Raw genomic sequence first — 20,115 nt, forward strand, 5'->3', positions numbered from 1 at the left:
CAGTGATAGCTGAGCCATACATACCAGGAAAATCCCAAATTTGATCCCTTGCCTGTGCACCTCTGGAGGAGGAGGCCAGTGACCCCTGTTTGAAATGTGAGTGAGTGGATGTTGAATGAGTAGAGGATCAGACTCAGCTGCAATGTGTTATTTGAATAGCTAGCTGACAGTCATAGACAAAGCTAACAAATGACCAGTTAGGCAAGGTATCCATGGGTACTGGTAACATATAAATATAACCTTGTAAGAAGTCAATGGATTCAGGAAGGGGTGGAAAGAAAATTGGTGGAAATTAAAAAAATATCAATAGATGTGAATTTCAGCTATTTTCTCCCCAGTTTTTCCCCTATCAATGGTTTTTGCATAGTGAATTACCATAGGATGAATCTCTCTCCAATTTGCAGCACTAGCTGAGCATCTGCCTGTAACAGTATAGGCACCAAACATGTGTCTCTCATTACGTTCATGATCCACTGTACTGATATTTCTGCCTCTTTATGAGACCATGAATAAATACTAGTGTTATAAAAGTGAAACTCTCACCACCAAATGGTAAAGAAATGCAAGATTTCTCAAACTACATCTCAAAATGTTTCTTCTGGATTATTTTATAGCTCATTCCGAGAGCAGATGATTCAAGGACACCTATAAAATTTACGCACATGCTGACTCCACTAGCATAGTTGTGAGGGAGAAGTGTTATATTGGAATAGGGGTCTTTTAGAGGGGATGAGAAGTCTTAGCAACAACAGAAATTATATTGCATTAACTACAAAAAAATTAGAACTCTGCTCTTACTGTGTCCATATCAACTGAGATACAAGGGTTGATTTGCTACCAATAGGATCTCTACCTCTTTGAAAGTATCCCATTCACAGTATTTCACGTTTTAGGTGATACAAAATAAAAGAAAGCAAACAGGAAGATCAGAAAGCATCATAGCTAAATTGGCTGCGCCCCCTATGATGTGACCAACTATACCAGCAGGCCCTAGCATGTTTACCTGGCAATGACCATGGGGAACTAATTCTACAGATTATACATCAACCAAAAGCTAGTTAGCTGGAAGGCTAACCTAGACCATAGGTTTGGCACAGTCAGTGACAAGCAAGGTTACCAGTGCACTCAACTGTTTGGGCACTGCCTCCTTCCAGTCCAGTATCGGCAGCATCTGCAGTATCAAGCAATATGTTGTTCACAAATGCATGTAACAACTGACTAATACATCATTCAGAATAGCCAGCAATTACATCTCCCAGTAAAAGGAGCATAGAATCATAGAATGATACAGCACTGAAGAAGGCAATTCGGCCCATCGTGCCTACTGTGCTCTAAGGCAAACAATCCAGTTTCTCTAGTCTCTCCATGTAACTGAAGTCTTTCATCCCTGGTATCATCCTAGTAAATCTCCTCTGCACCTTCTCTAAGGCCTTGACATCCTTCCTAAAGTGTGGTGTCCAGAATTGGCCACAATACTCCAGCAGGGGCCTAATCAGAGTTTTATATAAAAGGTTTAGCATAACTTCCTTGCTTTTGTACTTTATGCCTCTATTTATAAAGCCAAGAATGTCCAATGTCATCATACTGTGCATTTCACAAAGTACTGGAAGGAGCTCCTGGATGGCAACAAGCAATTCCCATTCCTCCTCTGGCACATGCTCATATTAACTTCAGCCCCATGATACAGCTAGTGCTATCTCCTCATGCTTACTAACTGCATCTTCCGGGATGTATTTAGGTACACTATTGGTGAAAAAAAGGCTTGCATTTATATAGTACCTTTCACAATGTTCCAAAGCGCATTACAGCCAATGAGGTACTTTTTAAAGTGTAGTTACTGTTGCAATGTAGGAAACACAGCAGCCAATTTTACACAGCAAAGTCCCACAAACAGCAATGAGATAATGACCAGATAATCTGTTTTTTTTTAAATAACATTGGTTAAGTGATAAATATTATCCAGGACACTGGGGAGAAATCCCCAGCTCTTCTTTGAAATAATGCCATGGGATCTTTTATGCCCACCTGAGAGGCCAGATGGTGGTTTAACATCTCATGTAAAAGACGGCACCTCCGACAGTGTAGCACTCCCTCAGTATTGCACTACAGTGTCAGCCTAGATCTTGTGCTTAAGTCTCTGGAGTGGAACTTGAACCCAAAACTTTATGAATCAGAGGCAAAAGTGCTACCATGGAGGTCTTATCCTGGATCACAGCAAGCTATTGTGCTGATTTTTACAATTGGTCATCAAGAGACACTTTCCAAAAGTGCTTGCTTTACAGGATACTAATCACGTATACTATTTGTGGTTGCATATATGCTTGTGTGGGAGTGAGTAAGAAAGAGGCAAGGCATACAACTGATGGCACTAGCCATAACTTGGGGGAGCCACCTGAGTCACCTTCTCTTACCCTTTGACATTCAGAACAGATAGGAGAAGTAATAGTATGAGAGCATCTTAGTAGTAGTGATCACAACATAGTAAGGATCAAGATTAGGGTTGAGAGTGGCAGAAGTAGGGCAAAGACTAAGGTAATGGATTGGAAAAGAGCAAATTATGAGGAAATGAGGGTGGAATTAAAGAAGGTAAACTGGGAGAAAATCTTGAAAAACAAAGAGACAGAAAAACAGTGGTAAGTCTTTAGAAGGGGAATCAATATGAGTTCAAGAGAAATCTATTCCACCAAAAGCCAAAAACAAATAACCATGGATGAATAAAGAACTAAAGGGAAAATTTTATCTAAAGAAAAAGACATATAAGAAGTACTTAGATACTAAAGGAGAGGAGAACAAACGGGATTATAAAGAATTTATGAGAGAAGTTAAAATAAAACCATCAGGAAGGCAAAGAGAAATTACAAAATCAAATTATCAAGGAGTTTAAAAAGAAATAATAAAGTGTTCTATAGACACATAAATAACAAAAAGGAAAAGTAAAGTAGTGATAGGGCTACTGAGGGATGAGCAAGATAAACTCACAGGTAATGAAAGAGAAATGGCAGAAGTATTGAATAACTACTTCAGCTCAGTTTTTAAGGTAAGAAGATAACAAAATAGATACTGTACTAGCAGATGAGCTTAAAAAGAATATTAATAACGTTTGGATAAAATGAGAAAAACTAGCAAAACTAAAAGATGATAAAACCCCAGGTCTGGATGGTATGCAGCCTCACATTTCAAGAAAACTAGGGAGGCGATAGTAGAGGCACGATATATATGACCCTCCCCCCTTCCCCGCTCCCCCTCCCGCTCCCCCACGCCCCCTTCCCCTTCCCCCTTCCCCCCCAGTCACCCTCTCTCTTCCCCCCCAGTCACTCTCCCTCTTTCCCCCAGTCTCTCGCTCTCTCTCTTCCCCCAGTCTCTCGCTCTCTCTCTTCCCCCCAGTCTCTCGCTCTCTCTCTTCCCCCCAGTCTCTCGCTCTCTCTCTTCCCCCCAGTCTCTCGCTCTCTCTCATCCCCCCAGTCTCTCGCTTTCTCTCATCCCCCCAGTCTCTCGCTCTTTCTCTTCCCCCAGTCTCTCGCTCTCTCTCTTCCCCCCAGTCTCTCGCTCTCTCTGTTCCCGTTGCTCGCTCTCTCTTCCCCCAGTCTCTCGCTCTCTCTCTTCCCCCGTCTCTCGCTCTCTCTTCCCCCCAGTCTCTCGCTCTCTCTCTTCCCCCCAGTCTCTCGCTCTCTCTCTTCCCCCCCAGTCGCTCTCTCTCTTCCCCCCAGTCGCTCTCTCTCTTCCCCCCAGTCACTCTCTCTCTCTCTTCCAACAACAACATGCCCTCAAAAAAAGCCTCGGCACCGCCGGGCACTCCAGCTAGTGTATATATATATATAAATGTTCCATAGAGGGGATATCTGGAATTTATACTAAAAGAAGTGATAGAAGAGCATCTAGAAACAGAAAATACAATAAAAAAGTCAGCATTGTTTCTGAAAGGCTGTCACGCTTAACTAATCTAATAGAATTCTTTGAAGAGGTAATGGATCCCCAATTTTAATCACTCCATCATTGGTGGCTGTTAGATCCGTGTGTTAATGGAGACACGGAATGCAGGAGTTGATTTAACAAGTGTTTACTGAACAAAGTCTGGAGGTGAACTAACAACACAAGACGCTACACAGGCTTATATACCCGAGTGGTCACTACTGGTACTACAGTACACAAGGGCTTCAAAAACATAGTTCCTCTTAAAGGTACATACACTACAATTCCTCCCCTTTTAGATAAATAGTACATAACATTTTAAGTAATCATTAAATAACATTTTTACAAGAACAATAATATACACATTTGCTGAAGTTAATCAATTACAAATTCAGTCTCTCTGGAGGCTTCCTGACTCGGTCCGGATAACGCCTCGGTGGTGTAGTAGGTTCTTTTGGCAAGGTCGATTCGGCTTCAATGCTAGTGTCGGGTTCATCTGGTTCCAGTATTACCGGATCGGAGGTAGATACTATGGGTATCTCTGCTTCATCACTAGGCGTATAGAGTTGTGGTGTAGGTTGTCCTTTTTCGGATGACTCTATGATCTGATCAGCATGGCACCTTATTATGCTTTCTCCAATGTCCACGGTATACATCAGCGGTCCTAGTCGTGTGCAAATAGTTCCAGGCTGCCATTTCTCGGTACGGTAGTCCCGGGCCAAAACTGGTTGACCTATCTGGAAGGTTCTAGTTGGCCTTTCATTCATGCTTTGAAATTATCGGTTCTCTACGTCCCTTCTGACGTTTGGCTTGACCAAATCCAGCTGGCATCTTAGTCTTCTACTTAAAAACATCATGGCGGGGGTTTGGTTTGTAACCACATGTGTTGCATTCCTGTACGCAAAAAAGAAGTTATCTACCTTATGTTGTAGATTTATGTCTTCATTACCCATGGCCTTTATGGCCTTCTTGAAGGTCTGGACAAACCTTTCAGCCAATCCATTGGTGGCGGGATGGTATGGGGCGGACGTGTAGTGCTTAACCCCATTGTTTTTTTAAGAACTTCCTGAATTCTTCGGATACAAATTGCGGTCCATTATCAGAACAGATCTGTTCAGGCAGCCCATTCCTGGCGAATATGGTCCTTAATACTGTGATGGTTTTTTCCATGGTGGTGGAGGACATCTTTATTACCTCCAGCCACTTGGAGTGTGCATCCACCGCGATTAAGAACATTGAGTCCATAAATGGACCAGCAAAGTCGATATGTACCCTTTGCCATGGAGATGAGGGCCACTCCCATGGATGTAGAGGGGCTTGTGGTGGGGCGTTTTGGACCTTCTGGCATCCTAGACAGCTCTTGTTCATTTCTTCGATGTCTCCATCGATACCTGGCCACCAAACGCTCTGGCTAAGTTCTTCATTTTCACTCCACCCAGATGCCCCTCGTGAAGCTCCTTTAGCACTTTATCCTTGAGTTTGGGTGGAATCACCACTCTGGATCCACACATCAAGGTTCCTCGGCACACTGACAGCTGTTCTCTTCTTTGCGAGAATGCTGGCAACAGTGGTTCGCCATGTGCTGGCCATCCCTTCACCGTTAAATCGTAGACTCGTGAGAGAGTCGGGTCATTTCGCGTTTCCTTTTCAATGGTAGAATTTGTCACCGGTAGACATTCCACTATGGTCGAGTGGAATATCTCCACTGGGTCCACTGTTGGTGCCTCTTCCACCATTGGCAACGGTAGGCGCGATAACCCGTCAGCATTCCCATGCTGTTTTGTTCCTTTGTACTCTATGTCATATTGGTGTGCCCCTAGGAAAAGGGACCACCTCTGTAGCCTTTGCGCTGTCATAATGGGAACACCCTTTTTAGGGTTGAATATGGAGACGAGGGGTTGATGGTCAGTCAACAAGGTAAACTTTTGTTCGTGTAGGTAATGGTTGAATTTCTTCACCCCCCACACCAGGCTGAGTGCCTCCCTGTCAATCTGGGCATAGTTACGCTCAGCTGAGTTTAATGAGCGTGACGCAAAAGCTATCAGCCGCTCTGAGCCATCAGGGAATCTATGCGATAATACCGCTCCCACGCCGCAAGGGGATGCATCGCACGCCAGTCTGATTGGCAGTGATGGGTTGTAATGAGCCAACACTTCCCTGGAAGTGATCAAGCCTTTGCATTTATGGAAGGCACGTTTACAGTCTTCGCTCCATTTCCAAACTACTCCCGTTTGTAGCAGTGCGATAAGCGGGTGCAGAACCGTCGAAAAGTTTGGTAAAAATTTATGATAGTAATTTACTAATCCCAGGAACGACCTTAATTGTGAGACATTTTCAGGCGCTGTGGCCTTTACAACCGCTTCAATTTTTTCAGGTGACTTATGCAACCCTTCTTCGTTAATTCGCATTTGGGGCGATTTGCTCGTAGGCCCCGTTCTCTCAGCCTCGTGAGCACCTGCTCCAAGTTGGCAAGGTGCTCGTTGTCGTTTTCTCCTGTGACAAGGATGTCGTCTAGGTAGCATTGAGTCCCCGGAATCACTTGCAGGACTTGCTCCATAGCTCTTTGCCAGACAGCCGGAGCTGATTCCACTCCGAAAACCAGTCGATTGTACTGGTACAGGCCTTTGTGTGTGTTTATCGTGAGATACTTTTTAGAGGCCTCCTCAACCTCCATCTGTAGATATGCCTGTGCTAAGTCAATTTTGGTGAAACGTTTCCCTCCGGATAGTGAGGCAAAAATATCTTCTATCCTCGGAAGAGGATACTGTACCATGTGAAGAACCGGGTTTACAGTCACCTTGAAGTCCCCACAGATGCGAACTTTTCTCTGTTCTTCAGATTTATCATTATTGAATGTTTTCCTCATGACCGGGACGATGGGTGTTGCCCACTCGCTCCAATCTACCTTGGATAACATGCCTGCTTTTTCCAAATTCTCCAGCTCTGCCTCGACGGCTGGACGAATTGCGTATGGCACCGGCCTTGCCTTAAAAAACTTGGGAATTGCCGCATCTTCCACTTTTATTGAGGCGGTGGCGCCTTTCAGGGTTCCTCGTTCCTGTTGAAACACTTCTTTGGCGTTAGCCAAGATTTCTTTTAATCGTCCAGGTAAGACGTCATCATCGTTTTTTTTCTTAATGGTCACCGTCAGTGCCTGAATGGAGTGCCAGTCTAAACGTATCTTTCTGATCCAATCATGTCCCAACAACGGTGGACCACCATCTTGCAGAATGTATAAATACAACTTCTGTATTTCCTTGCTGTTGTATACAACAGGCACCCTTATTTTCCCTCTGGGGTATACTTTCTGCCCCGTATATGTCTTCAAGACAATGGATGTGTCTTTCAAAGGTATATGTGGAAATAGCCGCTCGTAATCCCGTCGACTCATGATGGTCAGAGCTGATCCTGTATCTAGCTCCATTTTGACTGGGGACCCCGCTATCGTGAGGGTAACCCAAATGGTCTGGTAATCTTCTTTGGCAATTACATTATGTAATTTGAGAGAGCTTAGTCTCTTGTTTCTGGAGTCGCTATCGCTCTTCTGGTCTTCGGAGCTAATGTCCGTCATCATTTGTACCTTTCTGTACTTTTCCTTATTGACCTTTTTACTGTCAGCGGATTTCTTTCCAGATCTGCATACACGTGCAATGTGTCCCATCTTTCCGCATTGCCTGCATGCTTTGTCCTTGAACCAGCAGTCCTTCTGGTCATGGGTGGATCTGCCGCAGCGATAACATCTCTCGAAACCCCATGTCATTTCATGGGTGCCGAAGTCCTGTGGCTTTTGCTGTATCTCTGCAGCTCCTCTTGCTGCTGCTTCGTATGATACAGCCACACTGAAAGCCTTGTCCAGTGTCAAATCTTTCTCAGAAAGTAATCTTTTCTGTGTTCCTTCGCTTAGGTGACCGCAGACGAATTTGTCTCATAGAGAATCTTCCAGTCCTGCCCCGAATTGGCAGTGCTTTGACAGCTTTCGTAATTCGGTGAGGTAATCAGCGTTACTTTCATTCTTGTGTTGATTCCTCCTGAAGAATTTGAATCGTTCCGCTATCAGCAGCGGTGTTGGGTTTAAGTGCTCCTGTAAAGTATCAACAATCTCCTTAAAATTCTTGTCCATCGGTTTGGCTGGAGTGATCAGGTTTCGTAACAGCCCGTATGTCCTTGCGCCCATCAGATTTAGAAGTACCGATGCCTTTTTATCATCCGCTACTTCATTCGCCTTGCAATATACCTCCACTCTTTGCACATATGTGGTCCAACCTTCTATATCACTATCGAAAGCAGTAATATTGCCAGTCTTCGGCATCTTGAAAATCTAAAATGGCGCTTCCTGCGCTTTTCTTTCTTCCCCGCCGAGTTAAGATGGCACCTCCAGCGCTTTCCCGCCGCTGCCGCTGCTGCCAATGCTGTTCTCCGCGGTTCCCGTTGCGACCTGCAGCTTTTCGCGGTATTTCTATTTTTTTTATATATCGCTTGAATAGTTTCTCCGTTACTTGGAGAACCATTCCCATTGTGGAACGGACCCTCTGGGACTTTTCCCTCCCTCTGCTCGGTCCGAACGCCGACCTGCTTTGCAGCACTGGCCGCGCCCTGAGTGCTCCACCCTCTCTCTCTCTTTGCTTCTGCTTCCCGACTCGCTGCCCGGCCCCGTTGCAGAGCCACCCGATCGAGCTCTAGCCCGCCGCAGCCCAGGAAGGATCAGTGTACTACCTGCCACCAGCCCGTTTAGCTGGGGAAACCACAGACTGGAGACCAAGCCTGGCCCTCATTTTTGAGTTTCTTTGAGTTATTTTATTTTTTTTCTTGCTTCTGGCTTCGACCTTCGTCTGAGGAATCGATCCCCTTGAGGTGCTGCCGAATTGCAGGTAAGTTCGTTTCTAACTCGTTGCCACTGTTAGATCCGTGTGTTAATGGAGACACGGAATGCAGGAGTTGATTTAACAAGTGTTTACTGAACAAAGTCTGGAGGTGAACTAACAACACAAGACGCTACACAGGCTTATATACCCAAGTGGTCACTACTGGTACTACAGTATACAGGGGCTTCAAAAACATAGTTCCTCTTAAAGGTACATACACTACAGTGGCCATGCCTTCAGCTGCATAGGTCCCAAGCTCTTGAATTCCCTCCCTAAATCTCTCACCGCTCTCTCCTCCTTTAAGCCACTCCTTAAAGCCTACCTCTTTAACCAAGCTGACCTAATATCTCCTTATGTGGCTGGTTTTGTTTGATAATGCTCCTGTGAAGTAGCTTGGGACATTATACTTTGTTAAAAACCCTATATAAATGCAAGTTTGTGTTGTTGTTGAAATGCCGATGTCCTCAAATACGTGGATTTTCAAAAGACCTTGGATAAGGTACCTCATGGTAGGTTCATGACAAAGGTTTGGGCATATGGTGTCGGGACAAATAACTTAATTGATAGCAATTTGTCTAAAAAATAGAAAGCAGAGAGTAGGGGTAAAAGGTAGTTATTCAGATTGGAGGAAGATGGAAAACAGTGTTCCACAAGGATCAGTGCTGGGAGTTTGGGACACTGTTATTCATAAGTTAAATTAATGATTTGGGCTTAGGAACAAATAACTCAAAATCAAAATTTGTAGATGATACCAAACTGGGGGGGGGGGCGGTGGTGGAGGGGAGTTGGTATAGCTAACACTGAGGAAGAGTACAACATAACACAAGAAGACATTAGAAAACATGCAGACTGGGCAGTTAAGTGGCAAAGGATCTTTAACATAGATAAAATGGTAGGGAAAATAGAAACATCACCTACACCTTAGAAAATAATAAATTGAATAGGGTAGAAGAGTAAAGGAATCTAAGGATACAGCTGAACAAATCATTAAAAGCAGCATCACGGGTCAGCAAAGCAATTGAAAATGCTAACAAAGCACTGGATTTATTTCTAAGGGTGTAAAATTCAAAAGTAGTGCAGTTATGTTAAACTTGTATAGAACCCTGATCAGGCAACACTTAGAGTACTGTGCACAGTTCTGGTCTCCATACTATAAAAAGTACATAGAAGCACTGGAGAAAGTGAAATGAAGATGTACAAGTATGGTACCAGAATTGAGAGGTATCAGGGATTGGGAAAGAACAGGTTGTGGCTTTGACTTAGAGGTAACCAGATAGAGGTCTTTAAAATTATGAATTGGTTGGACAAGGTGGATCTGGAGAAGTTGGGAGTAAATTTGGGGTCAGTAGCATCGTTCTTTGGGTGATACAAGTTGTCTTAAGGTTCCAAAATGGCGTCCACGTGCACTTCTGATGCGAAGTGCGGCAGATGCCATATATTGCATCTTGACCGAACAGTAATGAATAGAGGAGACGGAATGAACCTTTTACTATTTACTGAGTAAGTGGGTGGACATTACAGCACATTGTCTTTCACTTTCAGTTTCGGGTTCTGCCTTGCAGACAAAGTAAAACCGAGCCCCCCAGCACCCCCTTCAGGTAACACCCGGGAACTGGGACAAACTTCATTGAAGCAAACTCAAAACACAACACTCCTTTCCCCCAGATAAAACCCCTTAGTCCTCCAGGCGTCTGGGACGGAATCTAACCCGACTTGAGTGCCGCTGGACAGGCATAGTCGGGGTGCCACTGCTAGCTGCAGGAAAACCTTCCTCCGTGGCTGATGACTCTGTGACACCTTCTGTCGATGTGGCTTCCGTCATTGTTGCAGGAAGCAGGCCGTCACTGCCTGGCAGAGGTGGCGGAGACAATGGCCTAGCCTGTGACGTCTCTGTTACTCTCACCGGAGTACGACCCCGTAGCTGGTCTACGTGGCGTCTGTGTAGCTGGCCATCAGGTGTACAGACGCTGTACGACAGGGGACCCGTGGCCTGCTCCACCACGGCAGGCATCCATTTGTCTCCTCCTACATAGCAACGGGCAAACACAGTCTCTGACAGCTCGAACTGCCTGGCGGTGCCCTGGTGCTTCTTAGCCAGCTCCTCTTGCTTTGTGTGCATCTCATCCCTGTAGTCCGGGTGTAGCCGGTCCAGTGCAGTCACCAGCCGGCGACCCATCAGCATCTCGGCAGGACTCTTCCCCGTTGCTGAGTTTGGTGTGGTATGCTGTGATAACAGGAACCTGGCCAATCTGGTTTGCCAGTCCGCCACCGATATCCTCACCAGTGCCTCTTTTGTGGTTTGCACCATCCTCTCTGCCTGCCCGTTAGAGGAGGGGTGATAGGGCGCTGTGGTCACGTGGCGGATCCAGTTTCTGCCTGCAAAAGCCTTGAACTCCGCTGACGTGAAGGCTGCTCCATTGTCCGAAACCAGCACGTCGGGGACCCCAGGTGTGGCAAACAGCAAAGGCAACGCATTGATCACTGCACTGGATGTCATGGAGCTCATGATAGCCACCTCCAGCCATTTTGAATGAGAATCCACCACTATCAAAAAGACCTTCCCCTGAAATGGCCCTGCAAAGTCAATGTGGAGTCTTGACCATTTACGAGTGGTCCACTCCCAGGGGTGAAGGGGAGCCTTGGATGGGCTATGGTGAGTCAGCTGACATGTCTCACAGCTCTTTACCACCTCCTCCACGTCTCGGTCCAACCCCGGCCACCAGACGTAGCTTCTCGCCAACGCCTTCATGTGCACAATCCCAGGGTGTGACTCATGCAGCATTTTCAGCACCTCCTCTCTCTTGCAGCAGGAACCACCACACGGCTTCCCCAGAGCATGCAGTTCTTGTGTGCAGACATTTCATGGTGCCTCTGAACAAAGTGCTTGAAATGCTCCTCCTGGACCTCGGAGGGCCAGCCATGCAGCAGCCAGCATAGCACCCGTGATAAGACTGGATCTTTCTGTGTGAGGCTGCCAATCCGCTGGGCATGGAGTGGGGCCTCCGGAACCTCCTCCAGTAGCAGCACCTCCAGGGGTGGTGGCGTCTCAGCCATCGGCTGGTTCAAAGGCATGCGACTCAGAGCATCAGCATTAGCCAGCATCTTCCCAGGCCTGTAGCAAAGGTCATAACTGTAGGCCCCCAACATCAGACTCCACCGAAGCATACGCGGTGATATGATCTGGGGCATGGGCTTGGAGTGATGCAGGAGCCCCAAGAGTGGCTTGTGGTCTGTGTAGATGATGAACTGTCTCCCTAACAGGTACTGGCTGAACTTCTTTACCACAAATATGATGGCTAGGGCCTCCTTGTCAATCTGGGCATAATTACGTTCTGTTATTGAGAGTGTTCTTGAGGCAAAACTGATAGGCGCTTTCCGGCCATCTGGCTCTATGTGACTCAACAGAGCTCCCAGCCCGTATGGTGAGGCATCACACACCAACGGCTTGTTTTCATCATAGTGTGCCAGAACCTATCTGCTTGTAGCAGTTCCTTTGCCTGTCTGTAGGCTGTTTCATGAGCTGAGGTCCAGTTCCACACTGTTGCTTGGTCTAACAGCCTGTGCAGTGGCTCTAAGATTGTGGCTTTGCCCTTGAGAAAACAACTGTAGAAGTTTAACAGTCCGAGGAATGCCTGCAGTTCGGTCTTGTTCTTGGGGGTGGGAGCGCTCCTGATAGCCTCCACCTTCTCCGTAGTTGGATGCACACCATCTTTGTCCACTCGGAATCCCAAGAACTCCACCCCATTGGCAGCGAACACACATTTCTCCTTCTGAAGGCGTAGTCCTACCTCAGCCAGCCAGCGTAGTACTTCCTGCAGCCGCTCATCATGGGCTTCCTGTGTCTTGCCTGTAATCAGTATGTCATCCAAGTAAGGCTGAACTCCCGGAACACCAGCCAACAGGGTGTCCATGAACCTCTGAAAGATTGCCACAGCCGTAGACACCCCAAACTGCAGCCTTGTGGCTCGGAAAAGTTCTCTGTGGGTGTTGATTGTCAACAGCTCGGCTGACTCTTCATCCAGGACCAGTTGCTGGTATGCTTGCTTGAGATCCAGCTTGGTGAACAGAGTGCCTCCAGCCAGTGTTGAAAACAGCTCTGTAACTGTTGGTAAGGGATACACATCTGGTAACACAGCAGTATTAACCGTACATCTGTAATCGCCACAGATTCGCAGGCCCCCATCCTTCTTTGCAATGGGCACGATAGGGGTGGCCCAACGGGAGTTCTTCACTGGCAAGAGAACCCCTTGGTTCACCAGCTTATCCAGGGCCTCATCCACCTTCTTGCGCAACGCAAAAGGAACTGGTCGCGCCTTGAAGAACTTAGGCGCTACCCCTGGGTCCACTTCGATTGAGACTGGCGGTCCCCGACAGGCCCCGAGCTCACCAAAAATCTCTTCATAGTTCTCCAACATAGGCATTATGGGCTGTCGCTGTACCGTGTGTACTCCTGTCACTTCAATACCGAGGGGCTCAAACCAATCTCTGCCCAGCAGGCTTGTGCCCTGCCCCGCCACCACATAAAGTGGAAGTGTGTCTTTGACTGCCTGATACTTAACTTCTACATGAATCATACCCAGCACCTGGAGTTGAGCTTGGGACCACTGTCATAGCACGCCACTGACCTGAGCCATCGCCGGGGGTTCACTTGGCCACAGCCTATTGTAAGTCTCTTCACTTATCAACGAACACGCTGAGCCTGAATCCACCTCCATGCAGAGTGGTGCCCCATTCATGATCACATTTGCCGTGTATCCCCACCGTCCGTGGGGTAGCTGCTCAGCTTCCGTGGTATACACTGTGTACTCATCGTTGTCCTCCAGTGTCAGGGTGTGTGTCTGCGATGCTTGTGTTGGCTCTGCTGCAGCAGCCTGAGCTTTCTTTATGCAGACATGAGCTATGTGTCCTCTTTTCTTACAGAAATGACATACCGCTGACACAAATTTGCATGTAGTGGAACCATGGAGAGCCCCACAGCGGAAACATTTTCTTCCTGTCTCTTTAGTTGCCTCCATGTCTCTCACAGCAGCAGCTGCGTGTGTGGTCTTGTGCACCTCCTCGGCGGCCTGAGATGGTGCTGCCTCTGTACGGAGCATACGTGTGTTCATCGATGCAGCCTCTGCTGCTAAAGCCTTCTCCTTGGCCAGTCGGAATGTCAGGGCCTTCTCCGCTAACAGCTGTCTCTGCAATGCCGAGTCCAGCACTCCACACACAATCCGATCACGGAGCATATTGTCTAAATGGTCACCAAAATTACAATGTAATGAGCGTTTCCTCAACTCAGCAATGTAACTTGAAATAGATTGTCCAGGCTGTTGTTTACAATTGTGAAAATGGAAACGCTGCACAATCTCTGAGGGTTTTGGGTTAAAATGTTTCTGCAGCTTCTCAATCAAATCAGCATAATCCACCTCACTAGGTTTACGAGGAGCCACCAATGAACGCAGGACGGAGTAAGTAGCAGCTCCGCATACACTTAGCAACACTGAGCGCTTCTTCTCTTCTTTGTCAATATTATTGGCCTCAAAGAAACACCCCAGTCTTTCTGCGTATTCCTCCCATGAACTGTCCTTATCCCCAGAGAACTCTTCAATGCATCCCAAGGTCATCATAGTTTTAATGTGCACTGTCCTTTTAAGATCCACGGACTTTTTTCTTTTTAAAAAAAATTCTTTTTCTCCTCCGGCCAGAGTTACGGTAGCTACACTCACGGTAGTTGCCTGGCCCGCACAATACTCTGTCCGCCATCTACGTCGCAGCTAGCCAACTATCAAAATGCCGTTGATGTTGCTAGCTGAGTGGCCCGCTCGTCGCAATTTCCAATATCACGGCTGTAGGTTCGCATGTCTATCTCCGTCCTTCTAGAGAGTTCAACAGCCGCCTCGTCGCCAGTATTGCATCTTGACCGAACAGTAATGAATAGAGGAGACGGAATGAACCTTTTACTATTTACTGAGTAAGTGGGTGGACATTACAACACATTGTCTGCAAGGCAGAACCCAAAACTGAAAGTGAAAGACAAAGTAAAACCGAGCCCCCCAGCACCCCCTTCAGGTAACACCCGGGAACTGGGACAAACTTCATTGAAGCAAACTCAAAACACAACACCATATATGTAAAGGGATTAGCAGCACGCACCAACGTCCACTGGAAGTATGCAGAGAAAGCAGAACATGATGTCAATCAGCCAGCCCTGCCATTTTGGACCTTCACACTCCAGCCTATGCCCTCTCTTACACAGCAGCATGCAGGACCCCCCCACCAGTAGTATTTAAATGGACTATCACCTACTTACCGGTTAGTTGCTGGTTTATTTCTTCTGGCTGTTGCTGCAATTCTACACATTTTAGGTGCTTTCTATAGTTATTTAAAGATTCAAAAGTCTACAGGATGTGGTCTGGCAGGTGCTGAATTACTTTTCTGCTGACTTCAAGGCTTCTGCACAAACCAGTTGCTTTCACACATGGGTGGACTAGTAGGACTTCCTCTTGGCATTGAGCATGACTGGGAGAATAAGCAGAGGCCATGCAGAGGTGGACAAGCTGCTAGAAGAGGGAAGAGGAAGAGGAGGAAGGGCTCTAGGCAGGAGGCCATATCAGCAGAGGGTGTTTAGGGAGCAATTTTCATACCTGAACATCAGCGACGACCAATGTTTGAAACATCTGTACTATACTAAGGAGGTCATCACTGAAATCTGTCAACTGCTGCAGCCACAACTCCAAACTCAGAGCGGACAAGGACCACATTGCCAGTGGCTGTCAAGGTGCCGTGGCTATTAGCTTCTGTGTGTCTGGCTCCTTCCAGGCTGTTGCTGCAGATATTAGCAATATCTCAGTTTTCAGTACACTGTAAGGGAGGTCACTGAGGCTCCCTTTGCAAAGAGAGACTCTTGCCAGAGAGAAGCAGGCAGAGCAATCATGAGGGTTTGCAAGGATTGCAGGCTATCCCATGGAGCAGGGTGTCATTGATTGCACGTACATTGCTTTGCGAGCGCCTCATGTCAATTCTGCCATGTATCTGAACTGAAAGGAATTCCACTCCCTCAATGTGCAGCTGGTATGTGACCATAGGCAGTGCATCATGCAGATCAATGCCCAGTCACGATGCGTTCATTCTGCGGCAGTTCCCTATGCCAACTGTATTTCAACCAACACGACAAACCAATGGGTGGCTACTGGGCGACAAGGGCTATCCGCTGATGACATAGCTCATGACTCTGGGAAGCAACCCATGCACACGTGCGCAGCAGGCATACAACGAGAGCCATGCTGCCACAAGAAATCTGACAGAGTAGACCATTGGCATCCTGAAGCAACAATTGCGCTGCCTGGAACACTGTGGAGGAGCCCTGCATTACTCGGCTGTGTGGATCTCAAGATTTGTTGTGGTATGCTGCGTGCTGCACAATCTTTCTATCATGAAGGAATGGTCCTTGCCACCACCTATCAGGTGAGAAGCTGAGGAGCATGAGCACAAGGAAGCGGAGAAGGCAAAAGAGGAAGGGAGGCTGCAACCTAGAAAACCACTTTCTGCCCCGGCTGTATGTGAACAAATAATTCAAGGGCAATACCAGTAGCCTCAACTCCAATTCCCCATTCACCGACAGTGCCACACTCCTTAACTTTCCTCTGGCACTGACCACCACATCGTCCTCTTGCCCACAATGCAAAAATAAAAGCCAACACAAAATACACATTCCAATCCAAATTTATAAATTAAATCAAGCCATATTGCATACAAAAATAAAGCAATCACCCTTGTGCATTCTTTTAGTGCCTCTTCCGTGTGCCATTGCTTGTACTCGTGCCGAGCTGCTGCAGCATGGCTGGTGGAAGGCTGCTGACTTTCAGTGGAGGAGACTGCAGATGGCCTTGGGGGGTGACCTTGAGCAGCTCTGGACTTAGAAGGCCCAGCTTCAGTCTGCAAATTACGGCATAGGTGGCAGCAGTCTGGGCTGGCTGACTGACAGGCAACAATAAGGGCAATGGTGGAGAGGCAGGGGTGCGAGCACCATTGCTGTCATCCTGAGAGGACAGCAGGTTTGTGCTCCATGGAGCCACAGCCACTCCCCCGGGTCAGCGCCTAAGCAGTCCTAGTAATCTGTTAGAGAACAGATTGATGGACTGCTATGGCACCTTGGAAGCCCCTTTGATCACAGCTATCCTGAGCCATGATGCCAGCAGTCTAAGCTTCCAATGCAGCACTCAACATTGGGAGTCTGCTGCCTGTGCTGTAATGGAAGCTGAGACATCGGCCATCAGGCATTGCATCATGGTTGGTTCCACAAGTGTGCTCACAAAGGTGGCCACCTGTTCTATGCTGAAAAGGATTGGTTGAAAGCTCTGCGCAAAGCCCTATGCCAAGTTGGTGCCGGACTCCTCCATGCTCCTTGACATTGAATGCAGGCTTTCTGGCAGACTTCCCAATGCACCAAGCATTTCGGTGTGAACACCCATCAACCTTCTTCTGTAGCCTGGCCCATCAAAGTCCTCATCTGCGTCCTCTGCAGCAGAACTAGTGTGCAAGCTCGTCTTCTGGCGAGCTGGTTTCTGTGCTCTCTTTTCCTCCTGCCCTGGCTGCAGTGCACTTCTGCCTCGTGCCTCACCACATGCAGATCCCTCCTCTATGCTATCCTCTAAATTACATGCAGTGTCAGTATCTGAACTGATGGCTGCAACTGTGAAATCAAGTGACGGTGTGTCTTCATCTTCACTGTCTTCTTGCTCTTAGAACATAAGAACATAAGAAATAGGAGCAGGAGTAGGCCATTTGGCCCTTCGAGCCTGCTCTGCCATTCAATAAGATCATGGCTGATCTTCTACTTCATCTCCACTTTCCTGCACTATCCCCATATCCCTGGATTCCCTTAATATTCAAAAATCTATCGATCTCTGTCTTGAATATTCTCAACGACTGACCCTCTCCACAGCCCTCTGGGGTAGAGAATTCCAAAGATTCACCACCCTCTGAGTGAAGAAATTTCTCTTCATCTCAGTCCTAAATGGCCGACCCCTTATTCTGAGACTATGATCCCTGGTTCTAGACTCCCCAGCCAGAGGAAATATCCTCCCTGCAACTACCTGTCAAGGCCTGTAAGAATTTCAGAACTCTAGAGAATATAAGCCTAGTCTACTCAATCTCTCCTCATAGGACAATCCCCCCATCCCAGGAACCAGTCTGCTGAATCTTCGTTGCACTCCCTCTATGGCAAGTATATCCTTCCTTAGGTAAGGAGACTAAAACTGTACACAATACTCCAGGTGTGGTCTCACCAGGGCCCTATATAATTGCAGTAAGACATCTTAACTCTTATATTCAAATCCTCTTGTAATGAAGGCCAACATACCATTTGTTTTCCTAATGGCTTGCTGTACCTAACATAGAAACATAGAAGATAGGAGCAGGAGTAGGCCATTCAGCCCCTCGAGTCTACTCTGCCATTCAATGCGATCATGGCTGATCATCCAAATTCAGTAACCGGTCCCTGCTTTCTCCCCATACCCCTTGATCCCTTTAGCCTTAAGAAATATATCCAACTCCTTCTTGAATGTATTTAATGTACTGGCCTCTACTGCCTTCTGTGCTAGAGAATTCCACAGGTTCACCACTCTCTGGGTGAAGAAATTCCTCCTCATTTCTGTCCTAAATGGCCTACCCCTTATCCTTAGACTGTGACCCCTGGTTCTGGACTCCCCGACCATCGGGAAAATCCTTCCTGCATCTAGTCTGTCCAGTCCTGTCAGAATTTTATAAGTTTCAATGAGATCCCCTCTCATTCTTATAAACTCCAGCGAGTACAAGCCCAATCGACCCAATCTCTCCTCATACATCATTCCTGCCATCCCAGGTATCAGCCTGGTGAATCTTCGCTGAACTCCTTCCATGGCAAGGACATAAGGCAACCAAAACTGCACACCATACTCAATATGTGGTCTCACCAAGGCCCTGTTCCTGAACTCAAACCCTCTCGATACGAAGGCCAACATACCATTTGCCTTCTTAACCGCCTGCTGCACCTGCATGCTTACCTTCAGCGACTGGTGCACAAGGACACAGGTCTCGTTGCACTTCCCCTTCTCCCAATCTATTGCCATTCAGATAATAATCTGCCTTCCTGTTTTTGCCACCAAAGTGGATAACCTCACATTTATCCACGTTATATTGCATCTGCCATGCTTTTGCCCAATCACCCAACCTGTCCAAATCATCCTGGAGTTTCTCGGCATCCTCCTCACAGCACACACGCCCAGCCAGCTTTGTGTCGTCTGCAAATTGGGATATATTACATCTTGTTCCCTCATCTAGATCATTAATATATATTGTGAATAGCTGGGGTCCAAGGACTGATCCCTGCGGTACCCCACTAGTCACTGCCTGCCACTTGGAAAAAGACCCGTTTATTCCAACTCTTTGCTTTCTGCCTGCCAACCAGTTCTCTATCCAAGTCAAAACCTTGACCCCAATCCCATGTGCCTTAACTTTACATGCTAATCTCTTATGCGGGACCTTATCGAAAGCCTTCTGAAAGTCCAAATACACTACATCCACTGGTTCTCCCTTATCTATTTTACCAGTTACATCCTCAAAAAATTCCAGTAGATTAGTCAAGCTCGATTTACCTTTTGTAAATCCATGTTGACTTTGTCCGATCCTGTCACTGTTTTCCAAGTGCTCTGCTATTACATCTTTTATAATGGACTCCAGCATTTTCCCCACTACCGATGTCAGGCTTACCAGTCTGTAATTCCCCGTTTTCTCTCTACCACCTTTTTTGAATAGTGGGGTAACATTAGCTACCCTCCAATCCATGAGTACTGTTCCAGATTCCATCTAATATTGGAAGATGATCAGCAATGCATCTACTATTTCTAGGGCCACTTCCTTAAGTAACCTAAGATGCAGATTATCAGGCCCTGGGGATTTATCGGCCTTCAATCCCATCAATTTCCCTAACACCATTTCCCTACAAATACTGATTTCTTTCAGTTCCTCCCTTTCATCAGACCCTATGTTCCCCGACATCTCTGGGAGGTTATTTGTGTCCTCCTTTGTGAAGACAGAACCAAAATATGTATTTAATTAGCCTGCCATTTCTTTGTTCCCCATTATGAATTCCCCTGATTCTGACTGCAAGGGACCTACGCTTGACTTCACCAATCTTTTTCTCTTCACATAGCTATAAAAGCTTTTAGTCAGTTTTTATGTTCCCTGCAAGCTTAATCTCATATTCTATTTTCCCTTTCGTAATTAATCCCTTTGTCCGCCTTTGTTGAATCCTAAACTGCTCCCAATCCTCAGGTTTACTGCGTTTTCTGGCCAATTTATATGTCCTCTCCTTGGATCT

At 46.8% G+C, this 20,115-nt stretch overlaps 1 pseudogene; it reads right to left on the reverse strand.

The window, feature by feature from the left end:
- LOC147108643 (sodium- and chloride-dependent neutral and basic amino acid transporter B(0+)-like) overlaps positions 1-20,115 on the reverse strand; it is a 253,377-nt pseudogene that overhangs the window by 106,004 nt on the left and 127,258 nt on the right.

Source organism: Somniosus microcephalus, chromosome 13 (assembly GCF_052327205.1).
Source record: "Somniosus microcephalus isolate GS21.2 chromosome 13, FLI_Smic_1.0, whole genome shotgun sequence".
In the NCBI taxonomy this organism is placed as follows: Eukaryota; Metazoa; Chordata; class Chondrichthyes; order Squaliformes; family Somniosidae; genus Somniosus; species Somniosus microcephalus.